Source organism: Loxodonta africana, chromosome 10 (assembly GCF_030014295.1).
Source record: "Loxodonta africana isolate mLoxAfr1 chromosome 10, mLoxAfr1.hap2, whole genome shotgun sequence".
Taxonomy (NCBI): domain Eukaryota; kingdom Metazoa; phylum Chordata; class Mammalia; order Proboscidea; family Elephantidae; genus Loxodonta; species Loxodonta africana.
This window is the reverse complement of record NC_087351.1, coordinates 54473997-54501836: the sequence shown is the minus strand read 5'-3', so window position 1 is coordinate 54501836 and position 27840 is coordinate 54473997.

Below are 27840 nucleotides of genomic sequence, written 5' to 3'. Positions count from 1 at the left end.
CCACCTAAATGTAAAGACCACCTCAAGAGTGGATTTCACACATTGAACATTAATGAGAGTTGTGGAATGACAGCAAAGACATCATACATGAAAAAAGCAAAAGGTTATTAAAAAAAAAAAAAAAACAGAAAAGAAGACCAAAATGGATATCAGAAGAGACTTTGAAACTTGCTCTTGAACTTAGAGTAGCTAAAGCAAATGGAAGAAATTATGAATCATACTCACTTGCATGGCTATAATCAAGAAGACAGAAAATAACAAGTGTTGCCAAGGAGTTGAGTGGAGAGTTGGGAATCCTCATATGTTGCTGGTGGAAATGTAAAATGTCAGAGCTGTCCTGAAAAGTAGTTTGGCACTTCCTCAAAAAGATAACAGAGTTACCAAATGACTTAGCAATTCTACTTATAGGTACAAACTCAAGTGAAATCAAAGCATGTGTCTCTGCAAAAACTTAAATATAAATGTTCATCACATCATTCATAATTTAAAAAATAGAAACAACCCATATATCCATCAATTTATAAAAGGATAAACAAAATACGGTATATTCATGCAATGAAATATTATTCAGCCATAAAAAGGAATGAAGTATTGATACATACTCCAACATGGGTGAACTTTGTAAACATTATCTTAAATGAGAAAAGCCAGAAACAAAAGTTGACATATTGTATGATTTTATTTATATAAAATGCCAGAATAGATAAATCCATAGAGACAGCAGTGCTTTCAATGGTTTCAAGGAACTGAAGGGAAAGAGGAATGGAAGTGACTGATAATGGGTGTGGGGTTTCTTTTTAAGGTGACAAAAATATTTAAGAATGGATACTGGTGATGATTTTACAGCTTTGTGAACATACTAAAAACCACTGAATTATTACCTTTGAAAGTGTGAATATAATGGTATGTTAATAACATCACATACACAAAGAAGTAACAAGGGGTGATGAACAATGCCTCTGATATTCAGGAAAACTCTCTTACAAAATCTGAACAGCTTCATATGCCTATAACCTGTAGAATTGCCACAGACCTGTCACTTAACCAGAACTTCTGCACCATATTTGGTCTCATTTTGGAATCCAGTGGGACATTTTCTTTTCAGAAATCTTGAAACCACCCTCCCAGATTTTTTCTATAACTTTTATAAATCTCGTTGCATGGTAATAAAGCTCCCTCCGGTGCTTAGACTTAACAGAAATAGTGCTCTCTTCAAAGAACTGTACCTCTTCTGTGGCCACCTCATGTGGAGGGTGTTAACACTCACAAGTTCACATCCTTGAGTTGGAAAATAAAGGTTTTTTTTCCTCCTACTTCCTGTGGCCATGTCCAAAATATTATTGTTCCTCTCTTGTATAACTAAATCCATATCTTCTCCAATAAAGCTTTTTTCTTTCTGGTTAAATCTCCTTTATGCCACCTTGTTATAGTCAATTATAAATACCCTTTCCACTTTTTTTAATTAATTGAAGTGCCAGCTTTACGTTTTCTTCCATCGTCTGCTCTCTTATCAAACTGATTTAGTCTTTCCAGGTCCCACCTTAAAATTTCTTGGAAAGAATCTGATTGACTCAGCCAAGCCATAAAAAGGAATGAAGTATTGATACATGCTACATATTGATGAAACTATTGGCCTAGCTGAGTCAAAAGATTTTACATCAGGAACTACCATTTTTGGGGTTAGGATCTTTATCACATTTTGTTCTTAGCTTTACTGATATTGCAAACATGATGCAAATTTCAAAACTGTGGATCCAGCAACAGTTCTTAAAACCAGAGCCAATTATTCCCACCAGCACCACCACATTTTCTAATTAAATGAAAGACCTAGACAATTACTACAAACCCTGTTCTCCATTTGACCAAATTATATGGTTCCTTGAATAGTCTAATCAATCACATTTGAGTGCAAAACACAGAGACTTCTCAAACTACCTCAGATAAGAAGTTAATTTTAGGATAAGCATACAATCTCACAGTAATGTAAGATCAACTTCATAAAAATTGAAATATCCTGAAAATTGTAGATGAAAAGTGATGCTAGATTCAAGGTGACTTAGGGGTCTTATCAGTATTTTATAACCCTTCACTGTAGTGTTCTGCTACTGATATATCTCAGCTAGTTCACCAAGTCGTGATTGACTCGACGGCAGTGGGTTTGTTTTTGTTTTGTTTTTTGTAGTTCACCATGGCTGCTCCGTTCAGTCCTGCTCATTTTCTATAGCTGTTTCTAGTTTCTGTACATGTTGTGTGCTGTGAAGTTGATTCTGACTCATAACCACCGTATAGGACCAAGTACAACTGCCCCATAAGGTATTGTAGGCTGTAATCTTTATGGAAGGACCACTGGTGGAGCAGTGGTTAAAGCGCTTGCATGCTAACTGAAAGGTCAGCCTCTGAACCCACCAACCACTACACTTCTTTAGCCTGTCCTGTAAGGTCACTATGAGTTGAAATTGACTCAACAGCAGTGTGTTTGGTTTTTAATCTTTACAGGAGCAGATCACCAGGTCTTTTTCTTCTGCAGAGCTTCTGATGGGTTTGAACCATCTACCTTTCAGTTAGCAGCCAAGTGCTTACATAACTTTAATTTGCAAATTGTCCATTATGATCCTTAAAACATTCTATTTTGCTTTTAGACTCCATTATATATAGCAAATACTTTTTTTCTTCATGGTTTTTGTTATAAATTCTGAGAGAATATATAATTAGGTCCCCTGGTGGTACAGTGGTTAAGTGCTACAGTGCTAACCAAAAGGTCAGCAGTTTGAATTCACCAGGCACTCCTTGGAAATTCTGTGGGGCAGTTCTACTTCGTCCTATAGGGTCACTATGAGTTGGAATCGATTTGAAGGCTATGGGTTTGGTTTTGGGTTTTGTTGTTTTTTTTTTTTTTCTTCTTATTGTAGAGTAAATTCACATGTATGAATGGAATACTTGCCCTTTGGTCAACTGTGTACATCTTGAACAATAACTCTGACCAAACAGAGCACAGCGTGGTTATAAGTAAAGCAATAATCCTTTGAAGATGGTATGAGTAGGATAGTTACCCTGAGTGATGTAATGAGTTACTTTATTTCTTCTTGAGTTCATGCCAAACACTCTTGTTCTTATACATACAGTTTCAAACACTTGGTAGATAAAATGTCTCAACTCTAAAATGGCAAATATTAAAAGTTCTCATTCCTTCTGTTGGGAACAACTCAAAGCCATATCCTAAATCTTATCAAGATATAATCTTTTAAGTTCATTTAAAGCAGTGCCTATCAACCCTATTTGGCACATTAGCACTCCCTGGGGAGATTTCAAAAAGTATTGATGTCTAGGCCCTACCCCAAACCTATTAAATTAGAATCTCCTGGGATAGGGGACAGGTATTGATATTTTCTAAAAGCTCCCTTGATGATACTGATGCATAATCTTTAAACATTGTCAATCCCAGTGTTGACAACCTACAGATGATGACTATTTCATTTCAAAGTCTATGACGATTTATTCCAGACTTGTATTTACTCTTATCAGTAGCCAACTAAGCCACCACTAAGTAACATATGCACAGATGTGGATAAAAAAGGAGAATTACAAGATTCCAGTTTCAGCTCCAATGTATAAAATGCTTAGAACTCTCATACATTTAAGTCACTACAGATCTTATTTGCCTTCTCTCTATATTCTTATATTTGGTATTCATATATTCATATATTCTTGCAACAAGAAAAAGCTACGTAAACTGAATATTGATTACTTTTCTTGGATGCTTTAGAAAGCAGAGGTGTGGGACACACCACCATCATGAAATCTGGAGAGATAGGTGCACCTAAAAAGGTAGAGAAACTGAGATCTAATGAGCAGAAGGTGCTGGAGCCATAAACCGGTAAGAACAATTAAATGATGATTTTTAATTGCCAGAGGCAGAATGTGGAATAAGTCTGAGTGAGAAACTCCTGAAAGGGGTCAGAGTCTTAGGTGTGTCCTATACTTTTGTGGGCTTTTCTTCCAAGAACCCAACCAGATTCTTAAAGTGAGTGTTTTACTCTGGTTCTCTAGAGGAGCATGCATATGATATGTGTGCTTGTGTGTACAGAGATTTATTTCTAGTATAACAGTGGTTTATAGCTGAAAAGAGCTGCAAGATGCAGACTCTCTGAGGAGAATATATAGGGGAGCCCAAAAGTCAAGAGAAGAGACAAATGCAAGGACACTAGAGAAATTTGAACAGAGGTATATGGGAAATAATAGATAAATCTCCTGTGCAGAAGAATTCCAAATAAATTATGTAGACACTCTATGTAATTCAGCAAATTCTCTTCCTGGACTTTTAATTGTCATGTATGTGTAGTACACCAGAAATCAACAAATACTTATCTACAGCCCATTCACACCTGACTTGAAACCTGTGACTTGAAACACACCTATTGGATATCTTCACCTTGAAGTCTGCAATATGTTTCACACTCAACATGTCTAACACTAAATAAATCATTTTGTCTTACACCTACATCTTTCCTTGTGTTTTTCATCTTAATAAATGATACTGCCAGCTCCCTAGTAGTTCAAGCCACAGACCTGAACATTATTTTTTCTTCACTGTGTTCCCCCTGCCCAAAGTCAAATCAATCATCAAGATAGGTTGATTCTATCTTAATTCCATTCATTTTTCTTCATCCATACTACCACAACCCTAGTTCAGTTCAACAGTGTCTCTCTTTCATTGGTTATTTTGGCACCCTTTTAACTGATCTTCAATCCATTCTTCACATTCCTCACATTCTAGTCAGAGTGAATCTAATGAAAGACAAATCTGATCATACCAGTTTCTTACTTAATAATATTCAAAGAATCTCACTGGCCTTGAATATATTTCAAAGTTTTTATTTTAAGAGGTGCAGCATGGCCTGTCTTTTGTCTCTTTCTTCAGTCCCACGTCTCAAACTCTCATACATTTAAGTCACTACAGATCTTATTTGCCTTCTCTCTATATTCTTATATTTGGTATTCATGTATGTTTTTCTAAACTTGAGTGATTCTCTATCCCTCATCCACATGCACAACCAACATTTGTTAGGCTAATTCTTATTCATCCTTCAAGACTCACCTTAACTATTATTCTCTCTTCTTTCATTTCTATATATCAAGTTAGGTTTTCTAACTAACATACTATCTAGACATCTATCTAGACATAATTGACTGCACAAATGAGTATGTCTGCCTATCTTGCTCATTATTCTATACCGACGTTGACTATTTTTTCTTTTAATTTAATTTTGATACTGTAATTTCTCTAATTTTAATTTCCACACCATAATACTTTCATTTTTTGAAAACTACATTTTATTGAAAATAACTTTTCTTAACGATATAGTCCTGCAATAATTAATAACAAATATCACTGAAAAAAATTTCCAGGAGTTTTCATAGTCCGAAAAGTTCTGCCCCAATTATCATTTTAAAAATATTGCTGTGTTAGGGCACATAAGAATCAATGTAGCTCATATGACCAAAAATTCTGAAAAATAAACTTTGCTTTTGCAGTTACATCTACTATACTTTCTAGAATACAAATGGAAGTACTCTTCATAATATAAAAGGCTTTGCATGGTCTACCTAATTAATTATTACAAAGTTTAAGAATATTTATGGTGCTATACAAAGTTGTTTTCAATATTTCTTTTGATGAAGTTTTTTAAAATTGCCAGGTATATTTTCTGAGATGTATGCTATAATGTTTGTGGTGCTATTTGTTTCTCAAATAAGGTCCTATTTCTTAAAAGTATTAAAAATTGAGAATTCACAGTAGCTAAATGTATACAAGTAAGATATTAAACAAACAAAAACACCTCACCTATGTAGAATGTTTCCAGTCTTTGTAGTTCCTCACAGGGTTCCTTCTCAGGTAAAATATAATTTTCCGATAGAGTTAGTTTTTTTTTTTTTTTTAATAAAGAATTATCAGGTATAAGCTGTGATATGAATGAAAACTCACTCATTAATAACTAGGAGGATCAAAGGTAGGTGACTCTAAAGTACAATGCGAGTGAACCATTGCTATGAGGTCAATTAAAAGGTCATATCCTACCACACAATTCGGTAACTTCTGTGATTGGGATGGTGGTCCACGGTATGGACAGGTGCGAGGCAATAAGAGTTTCACTCTATTATCAAGAATAAAATTACTCTAAGGAAAAGGAAGTTCAGTATTTTACAGCAGAAATTTTCAACTTGATCTTGAAAAACTGTTATTATTGTCAATTGAGGTTGAGTGTGACAAGATAGAGAGTTCACAGCTGTTGGCACCCTGGGAGAGACAGAAGGGAAAGAGAATTGGGAGAGACAGGAGATAAAATTATGATTTCTAGAGGAAGAATGATAAAGTTGGGCATTTGCCTTGTGACCTTATAAAACTTTTATTATTTGATTTAAAAGTTGGGATGAAAACATGCATCCTAGTATTTCTAATATTGCCTGGATATCAGGCATTCCTTCACATCCAAATTCAAATCCTGCTACAAGTCCTGTGAGAAATCAAGTGCCTTTTTTGTAATTTCTCAAGAATTCTCATTTATTTGCTATTCACTATTCACATCTGGCTCTGATTTTCAGCCAACGCTGAGTTCTCACACTGCATTCTACGTGTAGTGGTCTAGTGCTGACCAAAATTTGCAGCATAAAATTTTCTTGATCCCTGTACCCTACATCGCAAATAACACCACTGAAAAGGAATATCATTGTGTGGTAGAGCCTTTTCCTTCCATTTCAAGCATAATTTAATGGACGCTGTATCACAGCACTCTATAGCAGGTATCAAATGAAACCCAATTTCCTTACTCAAAAAAAGTCATTCAGGTCCTATGTCAACCTTCTTCCCAGCTTCACTCTCTTTTCTAATTTATGATGTGTCACACCCCTAGATGCCTGTTCACTCTTTAGCAGACAGCTTAGCCAAACATTTTATGAAAGGAGGTTGGGTGACATAAGTGGTTTGCAATCAGTTGTTAACCTAAAGCCTGGTGGTTTGGACCCACCCAACAGCTCCATGGAAGAAAGGCCTGGCAAACTGTTTCTGTAAAGATAACAGACAAGAAAACCCTATAGATCAGTTCTGCTATGTAACACATGGGGTTGCCATGAGTTGGGGATCAACTTGACAGCAGCTAACAACAATGACAGCATTGCTTTGGTTTTCTGTGCACTTTAGCTTATTCTGCATTTTCATAGTCAAGTTCTCTTTAGTTCACTTTTATCATTGTTTCTTAATAGCTATAGGAATACAGTTTATATTCTCATTCTATTTTCATGGAAAAAACACTTTAAAATCAGAGAAATAGTGCGATATTCATAAAGCTCCATACCAACAAACAGGCCTCAAATTCAAATCAGTCCTTTTATTGAAAAAAAATAATAAAAGATTGTTTTTTCTTCGAGAGATCTCTCATCTTACAAAAAAAAATCCTATTTCAGCATTCCCATCTGTAATAAATGTGTTATTTAGATAAGTAGCAACAATGCATATTTAATACTAGTTATTTGAATCCCCCACATACAAAAAAGGAGAAAGTATATTGTTTTTGCTAGAAATACAATGAGGTTAAAAGCCAGCAATATCTATTATTTTTCATTTTAACAGAATGAGTTCAGCTTTTTTCATTTAAACCACGACGTGCTCAGTCTCTTGAACGTAGCGCCTGCTAGTGATAACAAAACTGAATATTTGGCATTCTTTTCACACATCTTGTTAGATTATGTATATTTATAATAAAATTAAACTGAGTCAAATATTTTATTTCCCATTTTCATACTTCTATTTTCTTTATGACAATTTTCTTTTTTTAAGTTGAAAAGCGTCAGTCCACAGTGAGTATGCAGAGAAAGGGAGAAAGTAATGATGTGTGCTACATTTGGCTGTGAAGTCACTGATATGTGCATGGCCAGTGTAAAGAAGCAATTTTAAACTGCATCAGTGATGACTTCAAGGACGAAGAAAAATTCAAATTATAATGGCCTTTATCTGGGTTATAACATTAGTTGCTCAGCTGCAAGTCATTTAGTTAGTTAGTTAAGTCCTACTCGACGGCAGTGGGTTTACTGAGAATAACACCTAAAATCAAAGAATTTTATCTTCAGAGTTTAGACGGCACTGGATTACTGGGTTATATTGTCCCAAACAAAAACCCCATGGCCATCAAGCCAATTTCGACTCATAGAGACCTATAGGATTTCCAAGGTTGTAAATCTCTTCAGAAGCAGACGGCCACGTCTTCCTTCAGCAGAGCTGCTGGTGGGTTTGAACCATCAACCTCTCATTAGCACTCATCGCTTCAACCACTACACCCCATACCTTCTTGATGCATTGTCTAATAGTTAATATATCAGACCATTCCCAAGAGAAATGTAGCTTGTTGAACTGCCACAACCAAGTATTGTTTTTGCTTTATTTATTTTTAAAACCATAAAACATTCTAACCTAATAATTTGACTTGATATATTTTCTAATGTATATAATATTACAGTAAAATGTCTTTTTTGTACTTAATTTTTTTAAAAGTGCTTATAACTATTCGTGTGGTCTTAGGACAGCAGGTAACCTTTAAATGTTCATGACTGAATGCCTCAATTATATGGAGAAAACAACATATCATATACTTTATAAATCTTTTTTCTTTTTTTTTCCCACTAGGGTGATTTTTCCCTTCTCTGGATGCCTGTAACAATTATTGACATTAGCATCATTTTCATTTTTTCTGCCCTCTTTTTTATTTAACCATTCAAGTTAAATTATAGATTATCTAGCCTTCACAATATACTTTAAACCATTGAGGAAACATTTACTACTGTATATTTGATGGAAATATAATATACCACGATATTTTGTAGATTATATAAGTATGTAACCCATAAATACTTATTCATGTGTTTTATCGTCATATCAAAAAACAACCCCTCAATTGTGATAGTCATTCATATTTTACGTATTTTGTTGAAAAACTCTATTATGCAATCAGTATTTTTTTTTCCCCATGCTGGGAATAGAAAGCCTTTTTCCTTTGCTTTATAAATGCAAAGCTAAATTGCCACTGCTCTTAAATTTATATTTTACTAATATTTTTCCCTAAAAAATATCATGTTTCTAATTGCTGCCGGAAATATACAGTTAAAGTGAAATAGAGCTGTGCATCTACGAAGGGAATTCAGAACCACAAGAATTCAGGTTAGACCAAAAACCTGGATGACTCAAGCAAAGGTAGATATTTGCAGAAGATAATTATATCAGTTTCTGTTGGCCCAAGCTGAGTAGAACTGCCTCTACTGGCACAGAAATTTATTTATTGAACTATGTTTTCCTTTTATTAAAGAGTGAGGGCTAATTTTATTTTACAAGCAGGTTTATATTTATTTTTAATAATCCAAGGGTAAAAACTTTGGATTTTCAACCTTGGGTCTGAGCTATGAAACTGTATGAGTATTTCACAGGGATGACATTGTCTCTGGGGTAAAAATAACAGAAGAAAAACAAACAAGATAAGCTCAGGCTGGGAATGGACTATGTTATCCAATCAACTAAATCTATGCTCCAATTCCTCTGATGTATATGGAGATAAAAATCCTCTAAGCTATGCACTCAGATGTAATGTTCTGCTTAACTAATGCTATTAACAGATTTTTATTTTGGGAAAAGGTTTGTGATCAGATTTTCTAATACCTGTGTAGAATTTCCTAAGAGATGAATATTTCAAATTATGTCCTTTACCAGGGCTCAAAAAAAAAAAAAAAAAAAGGCATGTATGTAGTGACTATTGAGCAAAATGATTATTTTGCATTGAGTAGAATAAGGGAAACTCAGTTTCTCTTCATAATTCTAAAATTGTTTTATTCAAATAAGTATTATTGGATGCCCTTGTTGTGGGCCAAATTGCATTCCCCCAAAACTTATTGAAATCCTAATCCCCATACTAGTCAATATAACCTTATTGGAAATTGGATCTTTGCAGATGTATTCAAATTAAGATGAGGTCACATGGGATTAGCGTAGGCCCTAATCAAACGAATAAAACCAAAAAACAAACAAACAAAAAAGCCCATTGCCTTAGAGTCAATTCCAGCTAATAGTGACCCTAGAAGACAGAGTAGAGCTGCCCCATAGGGTTTCCAAGGAATGGCTGGTGATGCAAATTGCCGACCTTTTGGTTAGCTGCTGAGCTTCTTAACACCAGGGCACCGATCAAATGACTAGTGGATGCAAATTTGAACACATACATCTAGAAGGAAACAGCCACATGAAGAAATAGGCTGCTAGAGCCCAAGGGGCTACCAGAAACTCCAAGAGGCAAGGAATGATCCTCCCCTAGAAGCTTCTGAGGAACATGATCCTGCCCACACCTTGATTGTGGAATTTTGGAAATAAAGAAAATTTTCAAAAAATTTTTCAGAAATACCAGGTCAGATAGGCATTGAAAGTTGTTTATTGCATTCCACAATCAGAATATTATAGTGCTCTTGGAAAAAAAAAATTCTATTGTTTTAAGCCACATGTCATTAGGTGCCATTAAGTCAGTTCCCATTCACAGCGACCCTATGTACAATAGAAGGAAACACTTCCTGGTCCTGCGCCTTCCTCACAATCCTTGTTACGCTTAAGCTCATTATTGTAGCCTGTGTTTTTTCAGTGCCTTCTAACCTGAGGGGGCTCATCTTCTGGCACTATATCAAACAATATTTCACTGCTATTCATAAGGTTTTCACTGACTAAATCTTTTCAGGTATATACTGCCCGGTCCTTCTTCCTAGTCCGTCTTAGTCTACAAGCTCAGTCTGTCTTAGCCTACAAGCTCAGCTGAAATTGGTGACCCTGCTGGTATTTGAATACCGGTGGTAGAGCTTCCATCATCACAGCAATACACAGGCCCTCACAGTATGACAAACTGACAGACACATGGGAGTTAAGCCACCTAACTTGTGGTAGCTTGTTAAGGCAGCCCTAGGAACCGATGTAACCCTTCGTATGCAAGGCACTTGTCTATTAAATATACTTGTAAATTTAGAATGAATGAAGCATTTTCTTAATAAATATTAGTACGTTTAGCCAATAGTGTCTTTACCAGCACTACATTAAAACCCTAGGCCTGAAATCAAAAGCTCCTTACTTTTCTTGTTATAAATGAATTCTTCCTAAATCTGGAAACTCCTATTTGCCCACCACTTGCCTTCTATAGTATCAAGAAGCAGAATCTAATAATGAAAGTTCTGTCTGTTAACTGATCCCTGGAGAGAGAACAGCTTCTTTAATTTAGTAGCATCTGTGTTGTTTTAGTTTCCAACAGGCTATTCATAGCAAGTTTGCAATTATTTATTTAAACTTACTTCAAATAATTTACAGTTTTGTATCTAATTCTATTTAACGCATGGGAGTGAGGGCGGAAGGGGAACTGACTCTGTTGTAGTTTAAACAAACAAACAAAAGAGCTGAGGGATTTTTATTTCCTTTTAATTGCCTGGAGAGTGAATTTAAAGCACATACTTCAGATAAGTGACAAAATTTCATCAGATATCTCTATTGTTTGATAACATTGAGCATTTACAATTCTTCCATTGTCTTTTTTTTTTTTTTTTTTAAGAGCAAATAAATGTCCAAATAAAAACCACTCACTTGGATACAAGCCCTTTTTTAAATTATTTTTTTCTCTCTTTCCCCTTATATCTTATCCTCCTTGAAAGAAATATCTACATTCATTATCTTTACTATCTTATATTTTCAACCAACTTAAATCTATTTACTTATAATTTTACAAGGAAATTTCTTTTTTTTCTTTTTCTTTCCTTCCTGTTTTTCTTTCTCGCTTTTTTTGTACTTTTCTTCATTTTCCTTTTTTTTTTTTTTTTAAGAACACTATGATAGAGGAGAAGTCCTGGTGGCACAGTGGATAAGAGCTTGTCTACTAACCAAAAGTTAGGAGTTTGGATCCACCAGCCACTCCTTGGAGACCCTATGGAACAGTTCTACTCTGTCCTTATACAGTCGCCATGAGTCGGAATCAATTCAACAGCAATATTTATGATACAGAAGGTGGAGGAAGATGGCAAAGTGAGCCGATGCTCCCATTTACTCCCCCAGCAACTAACCCACTTGACAACAAATAAAAACAAGTACAGAATAAAATTTCAGAACTCCAGACAGCAGCTGAAGTGTTGGGCAGTTTGGGGTGAGGCTAGAAGCAAAGGAGACAAGTAGGGACCGCACAGAAGCTGGGAGAACCTACCCACTAACATTAGGAGCACTCACTCATCACAGTAATTTTGGGATGAGGATGGGCAATATTCAAACTGGCAACTCAGAAAAGGAGCTAATCTGAGGAAACTGTAGCCCAATTTTTTAAGGTGGCACAGATTGGCCATGGGAACTGGCAGCTGCTCAGTTGGAAGGGAGTGAAGGGAGACCACAACACTGTGAAAGAGTGATGTTGAAACTCCCTTGAGACAGATGGACACTAGAACTGGGAGGAAATGCAAGGGCAAGAGGGTGAGAAAAATATTTCAGACACACAGCAACACACAGAGAAACATCTAGCTCCCTGCCTGCAGAGGGACACCATGGGAGAATCTGTGAAGGGGCACCCTTGAGTGAAAGACATAGAGAGCCCCCCACCTTTGCTCCAGGAAAGTCAAGCTCCACCACTTACATCAGACTCTGTGGACTGTAATGGTTAAGTTTGTGTCTCAACCTGGCTGGGCCATGATTCTCAGTGGTTTGGCAGTAATAATGTAGTTTGGCAGTAACATAATGATGTAATCACCTCCATGATGAGATTTGATATAAAGTAATCGTGACCATGATGAGATCTGATATGAGCAGCCAATCATTTGAAGGGGAGTTCCCTTGAGATCATGACCTGTCTGCAGTATATACATGGATGTTTCAACAAGGCTCTCACTTTGGATGCTACATCTGACTTGTCATCATTTGACCTCTGGCTCTTAGGACTTGAGCTAGCAGCTTACCTGCCTATCCTGGGATTCCTCAGCCTCTGTAGCCTGTGAGCCAATGGCCTGCCATCTGATCTGCTGATGTTGGGTTTGTAAGCCCCTGCAGTTACCTGAGTCAGGCTTCTCCTGACTCTGACCCACGGACTTGGGACTTGCCAGCATCTACAACTGTGTGAGCCATTTCCTTGATATGGATTTCTATCTATATATATATCTATATTTATCTATCTTTCTCTCTCTATATATATGTTTCACTGGTTTTGCTTTTCTAGGGAACCCAGCCTAAGACATTTGGCACCTACGTGATTCTAGAGAAACAAAATCGTAAGGATGAATTTTCTAAATTGGTCCTCATGTCAGGCACCATCAAGTTGATCCCAGCTCATAGTGTACAACAAAATGAAACATTGCCGTCATGTATCATACTCAAAATCGCTGCTATGTTTGAACCCATTGTTGCAGCCACTGTGTCAATCGATGATGTTGAGGATCTTCCTCTTTTTCACTCATCTTCTAATTTACCAAGGATGATGTCCTTATCCAGGGACCTGCCCCTCCTGATAACTTATCTTTAGTACATGAGATGAAGTTTTGCCCTCCTGGCTTCTAAGGAGCATTCTGCCTATACTTCTTCCAAGATAAATTTGTTCATTCTTCTGGAAGCCCGTGGTGTATTCGATATTCTTCCTCAACACCATAATTCAAAGGCATAAATTCTTCTCCAGTGTTCCATATTCATTGTCCAACTTTTGCATTCATATGAGACAATTGAAAATACCTATGGCTTGGGTCCAGCTCACCTTAGTCCTTAAAATGACATCTTTGCTTTTGAATACTTTAAAGAGGTCTTTTGCAGCAGATTTGACCAGTGCAATACATCATTTGATTTCTTGACTGCTTCTTCCGTGGGCATTGATCGTCGATCCAAGTAAAATGAAATCCTTGATTACTCAATCTTTTCTCCATTTATTATGATATTGCTTATTGGTCTACTTGTGAGAATTTTGGTCTTCTTTATGTTGAGGTATAATCCATACTAAAGGTTGTAGCCTTAGAATTTCATTAGTATGTTCTTCAAATACTCTTCACTTTCAGCAAGCAAGGTTGGGTCATCTGGACAGTGCAGGTTGTTATTGAGTCTACCTCCAATCCTGATGCTGCGTTCTTCTTCATATATTCCAGATTCTCAGATTATTTGCTCAGAATACAGACTGAATAAGTATGGAGAAAGATACAACCCTGATGTACACCTTCCTGACTTTAAACCAGTTTCCTCTTGTTCTGTTCAAAAACTGCCTCTTGGTCTATGTGCAAGTAACTCATGGGCACAATTAAGTGTTCTGGAATTCTCATCCTTCACAGTGTTATCCATAATTTGTTATGATTCACACAGTGGAATGCCTTTGCATAGTCAATAAAACACAGTTAAACATTTTTCTGATAGTCTCTGCTTTCAGACAAGATCCATCTGAATTTAGCAATGATGTCCCTCATTCCAAGTCCTCTTCTGAATTCAGTTTGAAGTTCTTGCATTTCCCTGTCATTGCTGGAAATGCTTTTGAATGACCTTCAGAAAAATTGTATTTGTATGTGATATTAATGATATTGTTCAATAATTTCTGCAAACTGTTGGATCACCTTTCTTTGGAATGGGCATAAATATGGATCTTTTCCAATTGGGTGCACAGATAGCTGTCTTCCAAATTTCCTGACATAGACAAGTGAGTAGCTCCAGCACTGTATCCATTTGGTGCAACATCTCAATTTGTATTCCATCGATTCCTGGAGCTTTGGTTTTTTTTCCAATGCCCACAGTGGAGCTTGGTTTTCTTCCTGCAGTACCATCAGTTCTTAATCTTATGCTACATCCTGAAATGGTTGAACATTGACCATTTTTTTTTTTTTTTTTGTTACAGTGACTCTTTACATTCCTTGCATCTTCTTTTGATGCTTCGAACGTCATTCAATATTTTCCTTGTAAAATCCTTCAATACTATACCTTGAAGCTTGACTTTTTTCTTCAGTTCTTTCAGCTTGATAAATGCCAAGTGAGTTCTTCCCTTTTGATTTCCTAACTCCAGGCCTTTGCATATTTCATTATAATATTTCACTTTATCTTCCTGAGCTGTCATTTGAAATGTTCTGTTCAACTCTTTTACTTCATTATTTCTTCCCTTTGCTTTAGCTACTCTGTGTTCAGGAACAAGTTTCAGAGTCTCTTCTGACATACATTTTGGTCTTTACTTTCTATACTGTTTTTTAAATTACACTTTGCTTTCTTCATATATGATGTCCATGATGTCATTCCACAACTCACCTGGTCTTCATTCATTAGTGTTCAATGCATCAAACTATTCTTGAGATCTTGTCTAAGTTCAGGTGTCTATACTCAAGGTCATATTTTGGTTCTTGTGAACTTGCACTAACATTCTTCAGCTTCTTCTTGAACTGGCATATGAGGAATTGATGGTCTGTTCTGCAGTTGACCCCGGCACTGTTTTGACTGATGATATTGAGCTTCTCCATTGTCACTTTCCACAGATGTAGTCAATTTGATTCCTATTTATTCCATCTGGTAGAGTCCATGTGTAGAGTCACTATTAATGTTGTTGAAAAAAAGGTATTGATTATGAGTAAGACATTGGCCTTGCAGAATTCCATCGTGTGATCTCTGGAGTTGTTTCTATCACCAAGACCACACTTTCCGACTACTTCTCCATCTTCTTTGTTTCCAACTTTTGCATTCCAATCACTAGTAATTATCAATGCATCTTGATTGCATATTTGACCAATTTCATACTGCAGAAGTTGGTAAAAATCTTCAATTTCTTCTTCTTTAGCTTTAGCGGTTGGTACGTAAATTTGTATAGTAGTCCTATTAACTGTCCTTCCTTGTAGACATATGCATAATATCCTATCACTAACAGAGTTGTACATCAGGATGGATCTTGAAATGTTCTTTTTAATGATGAATGTTATGCTATTCCTCTTCAATTTGTCATTCCAGGCATAATAAACCATATGATTGATTCAAAATGGCCAATACCAGTCTATTTCAGCTCACTAATGCCTAGGACATCAATGTGTTCCATTTCATCTTTGATGACCTCCAATTTTCCTAAATTCATAGTTTATACGTTCCATTTTCCAATTATTAATGGATGTTTGCAACTGTTTCTTCTTATTTTGAGTCATGCCACATCAGCAAATGAAGGTCTGAAAGCTTTACTCCATTCATATTATTAAGGTCAACTCTACTTTGAGGAGGTAAGTCTTCCCCCATTGTATTCTGAATGCTTTCCAGCCTGACTGGCTCATCTTCTGGCACCATATCAGACAATTTTCCGCTTCTATTCATAAGGTTTACACTGGCCATTTTTTTCAAAAGTAGACCACCAGGTCCTTCCTAGTCCATCTTAGTCTGGAAGTTATGCTGAAATCTGCCCCCTATGGGTTACCCTGCTGGTATTTGAAATACTGGGGACATAGCTTCCAGCATCACAGTAACAGGAAAGCCACCACAATATGACAAACTGACAGATGTGTGGTGGTTAGTCTCAAGTCTGGTTAGTCTTAAAGATGTTGATGACTCTACTTCCAGTAATAAAGAGGGTACTGCTAATCCATGGTGTGAGGTGGCAATGGAAATAGGCAAAATATCACCAGAATAGATCAATTATTGGTGAAAGGCAAGGCTCTGGGTGATTGCATGTTTCATACTTTTCTACAGTTTTGTCAGAATAAGAAGCATACAGAAGCTTGTTGGTTAGTTCTACTTTCACTAGACGAAGTGGTGAAAGAAAGAGATGAGATTTGGGCTTCAGGGTCAAAGCTCAAGTGTCAAATAAATGGCTTCAAAGTTGCAATTAGTACTCTGAAATAAAATCTTATTTCTTGTAATAACAGAGCTAATAGTGCCAAAAATCAAACCCAGAATCTTATCATAAGAGTGGCCGAATTATAATGCCAGTTGGATTCCCAACCTCAAATGATGTCTGAAGTTAAAGTGAGGCATTGATTGGGAAGAAATTAGTTGATGAAACTTGGGATGGGGGTCGATTGGCAGATAAACAGAAAGCTGGGGACACCGAGCCCCTAAATTCCATTGAATCACTCCAGTCAACAGAACAGGCCCCGTCACTCTCAGTTGAAGAGATTACTCCATTTTTGTCTGCTAAGCCACCATACCCAGTAAAACCATTTAATCCTCTCACATTCATATGATAAGAATAACCCAACTGTGTCTGAAAAGCCTATATCTGAGTCATTCCCTGGGGAAGCATCTGTGTCATTGCTTGGGTATCTGCTGAGGCAGATTCCTTACAAAATATTGTTGGATGTTCTCAAAACACATTCCCACCACCCATTTCTGCTTCCAGGCCTATAACTAGAACTGAGTACCAGCAAACCCCAAAAAGTGAAGTACAACATGTGACCCAGGAGGAGGTAAGCTACACTTCCAAGAGAACTGCATGACTTTTCTAACATACAAACAGAAACCTAGGGAATATGTGTGGGAACGGCTATTAATGGTGTCAGATGATGGCACCAGGTACATAAAGTTGGATCAGTCTGAGTTTATTGTTATGGGTCCACTAAGCAGATTCTTCACTCAGTGTTTCAGCTCGAGAGGTTAAGAAAGAATCTAGTAGTTATTTTGTTGGTTTGCTGAAACATGGATTACATGGTGGTCTACACCAAATCAATGTGGAGTACCCCAACTGCCTTGGTGTACTTTAGAAGAAGGTATCCAAAGGCTTATGTAAAATTGCATATTACAGCATATTTATCAGGTTATACCCACAGATACAGAATGTAGTGCCACAGTTTTATAAGAACTGTGAGGAACAAATTTGGAAAGGAAGCCCCAGCATCCTTGAAGGCTGCTGTGATTGCTTATTTTATGTAAGTCAGATTTCAGAGTGGAAACTGCCCTAACTGAATTAAGATACCTAAGTATAATGGAGTTGATAGGACCTGCACTAGTAGGGGCCAAGTAGCAGCACACAATGGAAAAAGACAAGGTGGGCGTGGTTATGTACTATGCAAGGGAGTCAAAGCAGTAATCTGAATAGTATGACTCTTATGGACTTATGGCATTGGTTACTTAGTCATTATGTCCCTAGTAGTGAAGTAGATCAAAAATCTACTAATTATTTACTTGATCTGTACAAGCAGATGAATTCTAGGTCAAGTGAACAGCAGTCTAACTTGAATTGCCAGAATAGAGTCAGGGCCCCTCAATCAATTCTCAGACTTGAGCCAATTTACACACCCACAACTCCTTGAATGAAGGGGAGACTGGGTCCCCTTGAGGAAGGACCACACTGTATTGCCAAAAATCAAGTGATGCAAAAAGATGCTGGTGTTAATTGGGGCCCAGAACAAAAGAATATGCTACAACAGGTTCAGGCTGCCTTGGACCATGTGATCCAGCTGATCCATTGGTGCTTAAGTATCAGTGGCAGGTAGAGATACTGTTTGGAGAATTTGGCAGGTCCTTCTTGGTGAACCACAGCACAGATTCTTAGGACTTGGGGGAAAATCTCTGCCATCCTCTACAGATAACTACTCTCCTTTTGAGAAACAGTTTTTGGCTTGTTTCTGGAAATTAGTAGAGACAGAATGCTTAAAAACGGGACACCAACTTACTATGTGACCTGAGCTTCCCATCACAAACTGGGTGTTGTCTGACCCACAGATTCAAAAAGTCAGATGCACACAGTGATACTCCATCATTAAATGGAAATGAAACATATAAGTTGGAGATGGAGCAGGAGCTGAAGACATAAGTAATATGCATGAGGGAGTTGCCCAAAAGCCCAGGTTCTCCACTCTTGTCACATTACCTACCATCTCCCAGTCTGCACCTATGGCCTCAAGGGGAGTTCCTTATGATTAGTTAACAAAGGAAGAGAAAACTTCTGCCTGGTTTACAGATGGTTCTGTATGATATGCAGGCACCACTAAAAAGTAGACAGTGGCAGTTCTATAGGCCCTTCATGGGACCTCCCTGAAGGACAGCAGTGAAGGGAAATCTTCCCAATGGGTAGAACTTCAAGCAGTGCATCTGGTTGTTCACTTTGCCTGAAAGGAGAAATTGCCATGTGTGTGACTGTATACTGATTCATGGGCTGTGGCCAATGGTTTGGCTGAATGGTCAGGGAGTTGGAAGAAACATGATTGGAAAATTGGACACAAGGATTTATGGGGAAGAGGTATATGCATAGACCTGTCTGAATGGGACAAAGAAGTGAAGATATTTGTGTCTCATATGAATGCTCACCCAAGAGTGACCTCAGCAGAGGAGGGTTTGAACCATCAAGTTGATAGGATGATGTATTCTGTGGAAACCAGTCATCCTCTTTCTGCAGCCACTGCTGTCATTGCCCAATGGAATCATGAACAAAGTGGCCATGGAGGCAGGGATTAAGGTTATGCATGAGACTAGAAACGTGGACTTCCACTCACCGAGCCCTACCTGTCTATAGCCACTGCTAAGGGCCCAGTCCGCCAGCAGACTCAAGGTTATCAGCCAGCAACCAAATAGCAGGTTGATTACATTGGACTGCTTCCATCATGGAAAGGGAAGCATTTTGTTCTTACTTGAATAGACACTCTAGGTGCAGATTTGCCCACCCTGAATGCAATGCTTTTGCCAAAACTACCATCCATGGATTTACAGAAAGCCTGTCAACCATCATGGAATACAACATGTCATTGCCTCAGATCAAAGGACTCACTTCACAGCAAATAAAGTGTGGCAAAGGGTTCACGCTCATGTAATTCACTGGTCTTACCATATTTTCCATCATGCTGAAGCAGCTGGCTTGACAGAACAATGGAATGGCCTTCTAAAGACACATTATGGTGACAGCTAACTGGCAATACCTTGCAGGCTTGGGCCAGTGTTCTCCAGGAGTCTGTAAATGCTCTAAACCAGAGTCAGTATGTGGTGCTGTTTCTCCCACAATCAGAAGTCATATGTGCAGCAATTAAGAGGTGGAAATGGAAATGGCACCACTTACTATTACCCCTAAAGATCCACTCACAAAATTTTTGATACCTGTCCCTACAACCCCATGTTATGTGGGTCTAGCAGTCTTAGTTCCAAAGGATGGAATACTCCCACCTGAAGACACATCACTGATTCCATTGAAATGGAAGTTAAGAATGCCACTTGGCCAATTTGGGTTCCTCATGCCTCTGGATCAACAGGCAAAGAAGGGAGTTACAGGGCAGAGCCACCATGGTGCTACAGACAGAAGCACCACTCCATCCCTCCACAGCAAAGACCCAAAAAACTAAGTAAAACAGAGACAAACATCAATCCTGGAACCCTAGGCATCAAATGAAGAGACAAAGAACTCAGCCAAGCAGTGAATGGAGTAAGAAACTGACAAAGAACAGACAGCGAGAAGAGATACGAACGGAGGTCCTCTGTCACCTGATGCAGCATGGATTTACCATCTTGGACTTCTGTCAGAGATGCAAGCAGCTTGAGAAAAGTGAAAAGTCACATACTGAGGGGAAACAATAAGACTAAGTTTTGATTATTTGGCAGAAACCATGCAGGCAAGAAGGCAATGGGATAACATACACAAAATTTTGAAATAAAAAATTAACAACCAAGAATACAAATACAAAACTCTCATTCAAATATGATGTTGAAATTAGGACATTTCCAGATTAACAGAAATTAAGGAAGTATGTAAACACCAAACCAAACTACAAGAATTGTTAAAGGGAGTCCCTCAGTTTGAGAACAACAACATCAGACCATGCCTGAATCTAGGATGCAATATCGTACCAGCCAGATAACAACCTAGGAAATGCATCCTCAAGGACTATCCAAAACCAAAAGAATTACAACAGTGAACCAGAGAGGTTAATCTGTAAATGACAACATTGTCACAACAATAAAAGAGGGAATAAATACTTTTTTTTTTTATAGAACTTTCTAATGGAGAGAAAGGCAAGGTGATACCAAGAAATAATAGACTCATTCAAACCTAGGAAGATAAGGGTAAATTTCAAGGTAGTCACAAAGAAAGTTAACAACCTTCATCAACAAAATAAAGAAGAAAAACAAAGTCTCGGTAAAAACAAAATCTACAAAAACAAAAAAAAAAGAAATCCACAAACAAAAGGAATTCTGCACAGGAAATTAACAGGAACAAGGAAAACGGGATCCATCAATATGCTGTCTACAAGAGATACACCTTAGAAACAAGGATGTAAATTTATTAAAAATCAAATGATGGAAAAAAATATGTCAAGCAAATAACTACCAAAAAAGAGCAGGAGTGGCAATACTGATCTCAGGAAAAAATAGACTTTAAAACAAAATCTGCCATAAAAGATAAAGAATGGCACTATATAATGATTAAACGGATGATCCATCATGAAGACATAACCATAACAAACATCTATGCATCCAATGACAGGGCTCCAAAATACATAAAAAAACAAAAACAAAAACAAAAAACTCTAACAACACTGAAAACAGAAACTGACAGTTCCACAAAAATAGTAGGAGACTTCAACATGCCACTCTCAGTAAAGGACAGAAACTCAACAAAGATGCAGAAGAGCTAAAGGGGTTCAATCAGCCAACTTGACCTCATAGATATATATAGAACACTCTACCCAACAGCCGCAAAGTACACATTCTTTTCCAACTCATATGGAATGTTCTCCACAATAAATCAAAACTAAGCCACACACCAACCCTCAACAACATTTAAAACATTAACATAATACAAAGTGTCTTCTCTGATCACAATGCCATCAAAACAGAAATTAGCAACAGGTAGAACAAGGAAAAAAAAATCAATTACTTGACGAATCTGAATTAAAAAAAAAACCTAGTGCCGTCAAGTTGATTCTGACTCACAGTAACCCTATAGGACAGGGTAGAACTGCCCCATAGAGTTTCCAAGGAGTGCCTGGCAGATTCGAACTGCTGACTCTTTAGTTAGCAGCCATAGCACTTAACCACTAAGCCACCAGGGTTTCCTGAATAACAACCTGCTTAAAAACCACTGGGTAATAGAAGAAATCAGAGATGGAATAAAAAAATTCCTAGAATCAAATGAGAATGAACGTGCATCGTACCAAAAGCTTTGGGATACAGTAAAAGCAGTACTCAGAGGTCAATTTACAGCACTAGATGCACACATCAAAAAAGAAGAAACGGACAAAATAAGACCTTAGCTAAACAACTTGAAGAAATAGAAAGAGAACAGCAAAAAAAGCCCACAGCCACCAGAAGAAAGGAGATAATAAAGATTAAAGCAGAAATATTTGAAATAGAGAATAGAAAAAACAATAGAAAGATTCAACAAAACCAAAAGTTGGTTCTTTGAAAGGATCAGCAAAATCAACAAACCACTGGTCAAATTGACAAAAGAAAAACAGGAGAGAACACAAATAACCCAAATAAGAAATGAAATGGGGGACATTACAAAAGACCCAGCTGAAATAAAAAGGATCATAACAGAGTATTATGAAAAACCATACTCCAACAAATTGGAAAACCTAGAGGAAAGGGACAAATATCTAGAAATACAATCCCTACCCAAACTAACACAAAATTATGTTGAAAATCTGAACAGAATCATAACAAGAGAAGAGACTGAAATGTAATTTAAAAATCCCAACTAAAAAAAGCCCTGGCCCAGATGGCTTCACTGGAGAATTCTACCAAACATTCAGAGAAGAGCTCACACCAGTACTACTCAAACTACTTCAAAACATGGAAAGGAAGTGATACTTCCAAATTCATTCTATGAAGCCAGCATAACCTTAACACCAAAACCAGGCAAATACACCACACAAAAAAAGAAAATTACAGACCAATATCTTTCATGAATATAGATGCAAAGATTCACAACAAATTCTAGCCAATAGAATTCAGCACCATATCAAAAAAATAATACACCATGACCAAGTAGTATTCATACCACGTATGTAAGGATGGTTCAACATTAGAAAATCAACCAACGTAATCCACCACATAAATAAAAGGAAAGAAAAGAATCACATGATCTTCTCAATTGACATGAAAAAGGCCAACACCCATTCCTGATAAAAACTCTCAATAAAATAGGTACAGAAGGGAAATTTCTCAACATAATAAAGGGCATCTATGCAAAAACAACAGCCAATATCATTCTTAAAGGAGAGAGGCTGAAAATATTCCCATGAGAACAGGAACAAGACAAGGAGGCCCTTTATCACCAGTCCTATTTAACATTGTGCTGGAAGCCCTAGCTAGAGCAATAAGGCAAGTAAAAGAAATAAAGGGCATCCAGATTGTTAATGAAGAAGTAAAGCTGTCCCTTTTGTGGAAATGATACTATGCATACAAAACCCAAAAGGCTCCATGAGAAAACTATTGGAAATAATAGATTCATCAAAACAGCAGGATACAAGATAAACATACAAAAATCCTTTGGATTCCTATACACCAATAAAGAGAATGATGAAAAGGAAGTCAGGAAAACAATACCATTTATATTTGCCCCTAAAAAAATAAAATGCTCAGGAATAAATCTAACCAGGGATGTAAAAGACCTATGCAAAGAAAACTACAAAACACTACTGCAAGAAACCAAAACAGACCTACGTAAATGGAAAAACATACCATGTTCATGGATAAGTAGACTCAACATTGTGAAAATGACAATTCTACCCAACGCAATTCACAAATACAATGCAATCTCAATGGAAATGCCAACAACATTCTTTAAAGACATGGAAAAATTAATAATTAACTTTATATGGAAAGGGAAGAAGCCCCGGATAAATAAAGCACTACTGAAGAGGAAGACTACCTGTCCTCAGAACCTACCATACAGCTACAGTAGTCAAAATAGCCTGGTACTGGCACAACAACAGATACATTGACAAACGGAACAGAATTGAGAACTCAGATGTAAATCCATCCACCTATAGTCAACTGATCTTCAACAAGGGCCCAGAGTATATCAAATTGGGAAAAGACAATCCTTTTAACAAATGGTGCTGGCAAAACTGGATGTCCATTTGCAAAAAAATGAAACAGGACCCATATTTCACACCATACACAAAAATTAATTCAAAAATGGATCAAAGACCTAAATATTTAGCCAAAAACTATAAAGTCCATAGAAGAAAAAATAGGATCAATGCTAGAGGCCTTAACACATGGCATTAACAGGATACAAACAATAGCCAACAACACAGGAACTCTAGAAGATAAGCTAGATAATTGGGATCTTCACCAAAAGGATAAAAAGAAAACCTACAGACTGAGGAAAAAAATTTGGCTATTACGAATCAAACAAAGTTATAATCTCTAAAATTTACAGGAAAATCCAACACCTCCACAACAAAAAGACAATCCAATTAAAAAATGGGCAAAGGAAATGAACAGACACTTCACCAAGGAAGACTTTTAAGTGGCTAATAGACACATGTGGAAATGCTCAAGATCACTAGCCATTAGAGAAATGCAAATCAAAACCACAATGAGATATTATCTCACCCCGGCATTACTGACATGAATCAATAAAATAGGAAATGACAAATGTTGGAAAGGGTGCAGAGATATTGGAACTCTTATGCACAGCTGGTGGGAATACAAAGTGATACAACCATTTTGGAAAATGATATGGTGCTTTCTTAGCTAGAAATAGAAATACCATGTGATCTAGCAATTCCGCTCCTAGGAATACATCCAAGAGAAATAAGAGCTGCCACACGAATAGATATTCACTGCAGCATTGTTCACAATAGCAAAAAGATGGAAACAATCTAGATGCTCATTAATAGGTGAATGGATAAACTATGGTACATATACACAATGGAGTTTTATGCAACGATAAAGAACAACGACGAATCTGCAAAGCATCTCATAACATAGTTGAATCTGGACGGCATTATGCTGAGGAAAATAAGTCAGTCACAAAAGGACAAATGTTGTATGAGATCACTACTGTAAAATCTCATGAAGAGATTTACACACAAAAAAGAAAAAATCTTTGATGATTATGAGGGAGGGGAGGGGTTGGAGGGAAAAATACTCAATAGACAATAGATAAGTGGTAACTTTGGTGAAGGGTAAGACAGTACACAATACTGGGGAAGCCAGCACAACTTGTACAAGCAAGGTCATGGAAGCTCCATAGACACATCCAAACTCCCTGAGGGACCAAATTGCTGGGCTGAGGGCTGTGGGGACCATGGCCTCTGGGAGCATCTAACTCAATTGGCTTAACATAGTTTATTAAGAAAATGTTCTATATTCTACTTTGGTGAGTGGCATTTGGGGTCTTAAAAGCCTGTGAAGGGCCATCTAAGATACTCCACTGGTCTCTCTATGAAGTTAATGAGATGAGATTAGTGGAAGTTATGTTAATGAAACAGGACTCAATCTACAAGATTAGATTGTGTTTTTAAGCCACTTGATTTTGAGGTATAAAAGACAGCAGTGGGGAGAGAGACATGGGGACCTCATACCACCAAGAAAGAAGCACTGAGAGTTTAGTGTGTCCTTTGGACCCGGGTACCCTGTGCTGAGAAACTCCTTGACCAGGGGAAGATTGATGACAAGGATCTTCCTCTAGAGCTGACAGAGAGAGAAACCCTTCCCCTGGAGCTGGCACCCTGAATTAGGAATGTTAGTCTCCTAGACTGTGAGACAATAAGATTCTCTCTGTTAAAGCCATCTCCTTGTGGTGTTTCTGTTATAGCAGCACTAGGTAACCAAGACAGTGCCTGACGTCTTCTATTTTTCCTTATTCATTCTATGTTTTCTCCTCTCTTACGCTGTCTTCTCTAACTCCTCCCCTCTCTTCTCATAGTCCTTCCTCTTGTGTCTTTTCCTTCTCTTCTCTTACATACTTTTCTAGGGAATCTTACTCCAGTAACTTAAACTACCAACTATATTTTGAATGTTACCAGCTCTTTATCACTAAACTTGAATTTTTGTATCTTGACCTCTAATTTGCCTAGTGTACATTTTTAAATCAACAAGTTTAAAGCAGAAATCAGCATTTTTCTCTCCATTTTTAGTCTACATTCTTTGTTTTAGAGAATGAAATAAACATCCTCTGACTGACCAAAGCCAGAAGATGAGCAATCTTCTTTGACATCTCCTTTTTCATGACTCCGTCAATCCTTCAGTCATATAAGTTATGCCTCAGTTATAACCCTCAATTCTCCCATTTCTTCATCACTGTACAATCCTCCTCCCCTTATGGGGACCCATCAGGTGAATCAATCATGAATCCAGCCTATAAATTCCAGAGGCCCTGAAGCTGAATGGGAGAGTTCCATGTCATTTATCCACTTTAGTTGTGTCTGGAGTAGGAGCGTTGGAGCCAAACACATTTCTTAAAGTCTTATACAAATAAAAAGAAATTAAATAAAATCAAATTGTAGTTAAACACAGAGATGGTACAATAATGGCTGGTATAAAATGGGATTAAACAAAAAGTGGTCATAAGACAAGAAATATATAGAAAAACAAATATTAGAATGGACCAGAGGTGATAGGTCTAAAGAGAAAATCATGGGAACCAGATTTTTTATGTGTGTAAAATATAATTTGTATCGATGAAATAAATTATTTTAGAGGTACCAGATCAAAATGGACACTTATAAATACAAAGTACTCTAAATCTCTTTTGTTTTCTCCCTGAATTTCTGCAACATTTTTTTAAGTGTTATACTTGGCCTGCTATGTGTCATATTGCTTCAAGAATAATAGATGTAAAACACAAATTTTTATCTTGCCATTTTAATTTTTAAATCTTTTAGTATTGCCATATTTTGTTAAGAATAAAGGCCAATATCCTTTCCATACCTGTCTTAGTTTCTTAGTGCTGCTATAGCAGAAATACCACAAATGGGTGGCTTTAACAAACAGAAATTTATTTTCTCAGAGGGCACCAGCTCCAGGGAAAGGCTTTCTCTCTCTTTGTTGTCTCTCAGGGAATAACTTTGTTTCACTTTGGTAGTTGGTCATCCTTGGAGTTCTGGGCCTGTAGATTGGTAGGCCTCCATTGTCTTTAGATAGTGTTGGTCATCCCCCTGTGTCTGCTTTCTTCTGTGCCTAATGTGCTCTTTTATCTCAAAAGTGACTGGTTAAAGACACACCCTACACTAATATTGGTGCCCTGGTAGTGCAGTGGATAAGTACTTGGCTGCTAACCAAAAGGTCAGCAATTCAAATCTACCAGCCTCTTCATGAGAGAAATATGTGACAGTCAGCTTCTGTAAAAATTACAACCATGGAAACCCTATGGGGCAGTTCTGCTCTGTCCTGTAGGGTCTCTATGAGTTGGAATTGACTCCAGGGCAATGGGTTTTGGTCTATACTAATCAGAGCTGTCTTATTGTTTTCCCTTTGTATATGACTTTTTGTTTTGCTCATGCTACTTTCAGGATTCTTCCTTTGTCTTTGGTTTTAGCGAGCGTGATTATTATATGTCTTCATGATTTTCTTTAGAGGTGTATCCTATATGGGGTTCGTTGAGCTTCTTGGATGGTCGGCTTTACGTCTTTCATGATATTGGGGAAATCTTCTCTCAGCAAATCTTCAATGATTCTCTGTGTGTTTTCCATTTTCTCCCATTGTTCTGGAATGCCAATCACACACAAATTTTTGTTTTTGATTGCATTCCACATTTTTCTCAGGGTTTCTGAATTTTTCTTCACTCTTTTCTCTGATTTTTCCTCAAAGTGGTATCCAAGGATTTGTCTCCAATTTCACTCATCCTGTGTTCCATTGTTTCAAATTTGCTCCTAAAACATATTGCACTGTCCATTTCTGAAATCTTGTTGTTTATCTTTTGAATTTCTAATTGCTGTTTTTGT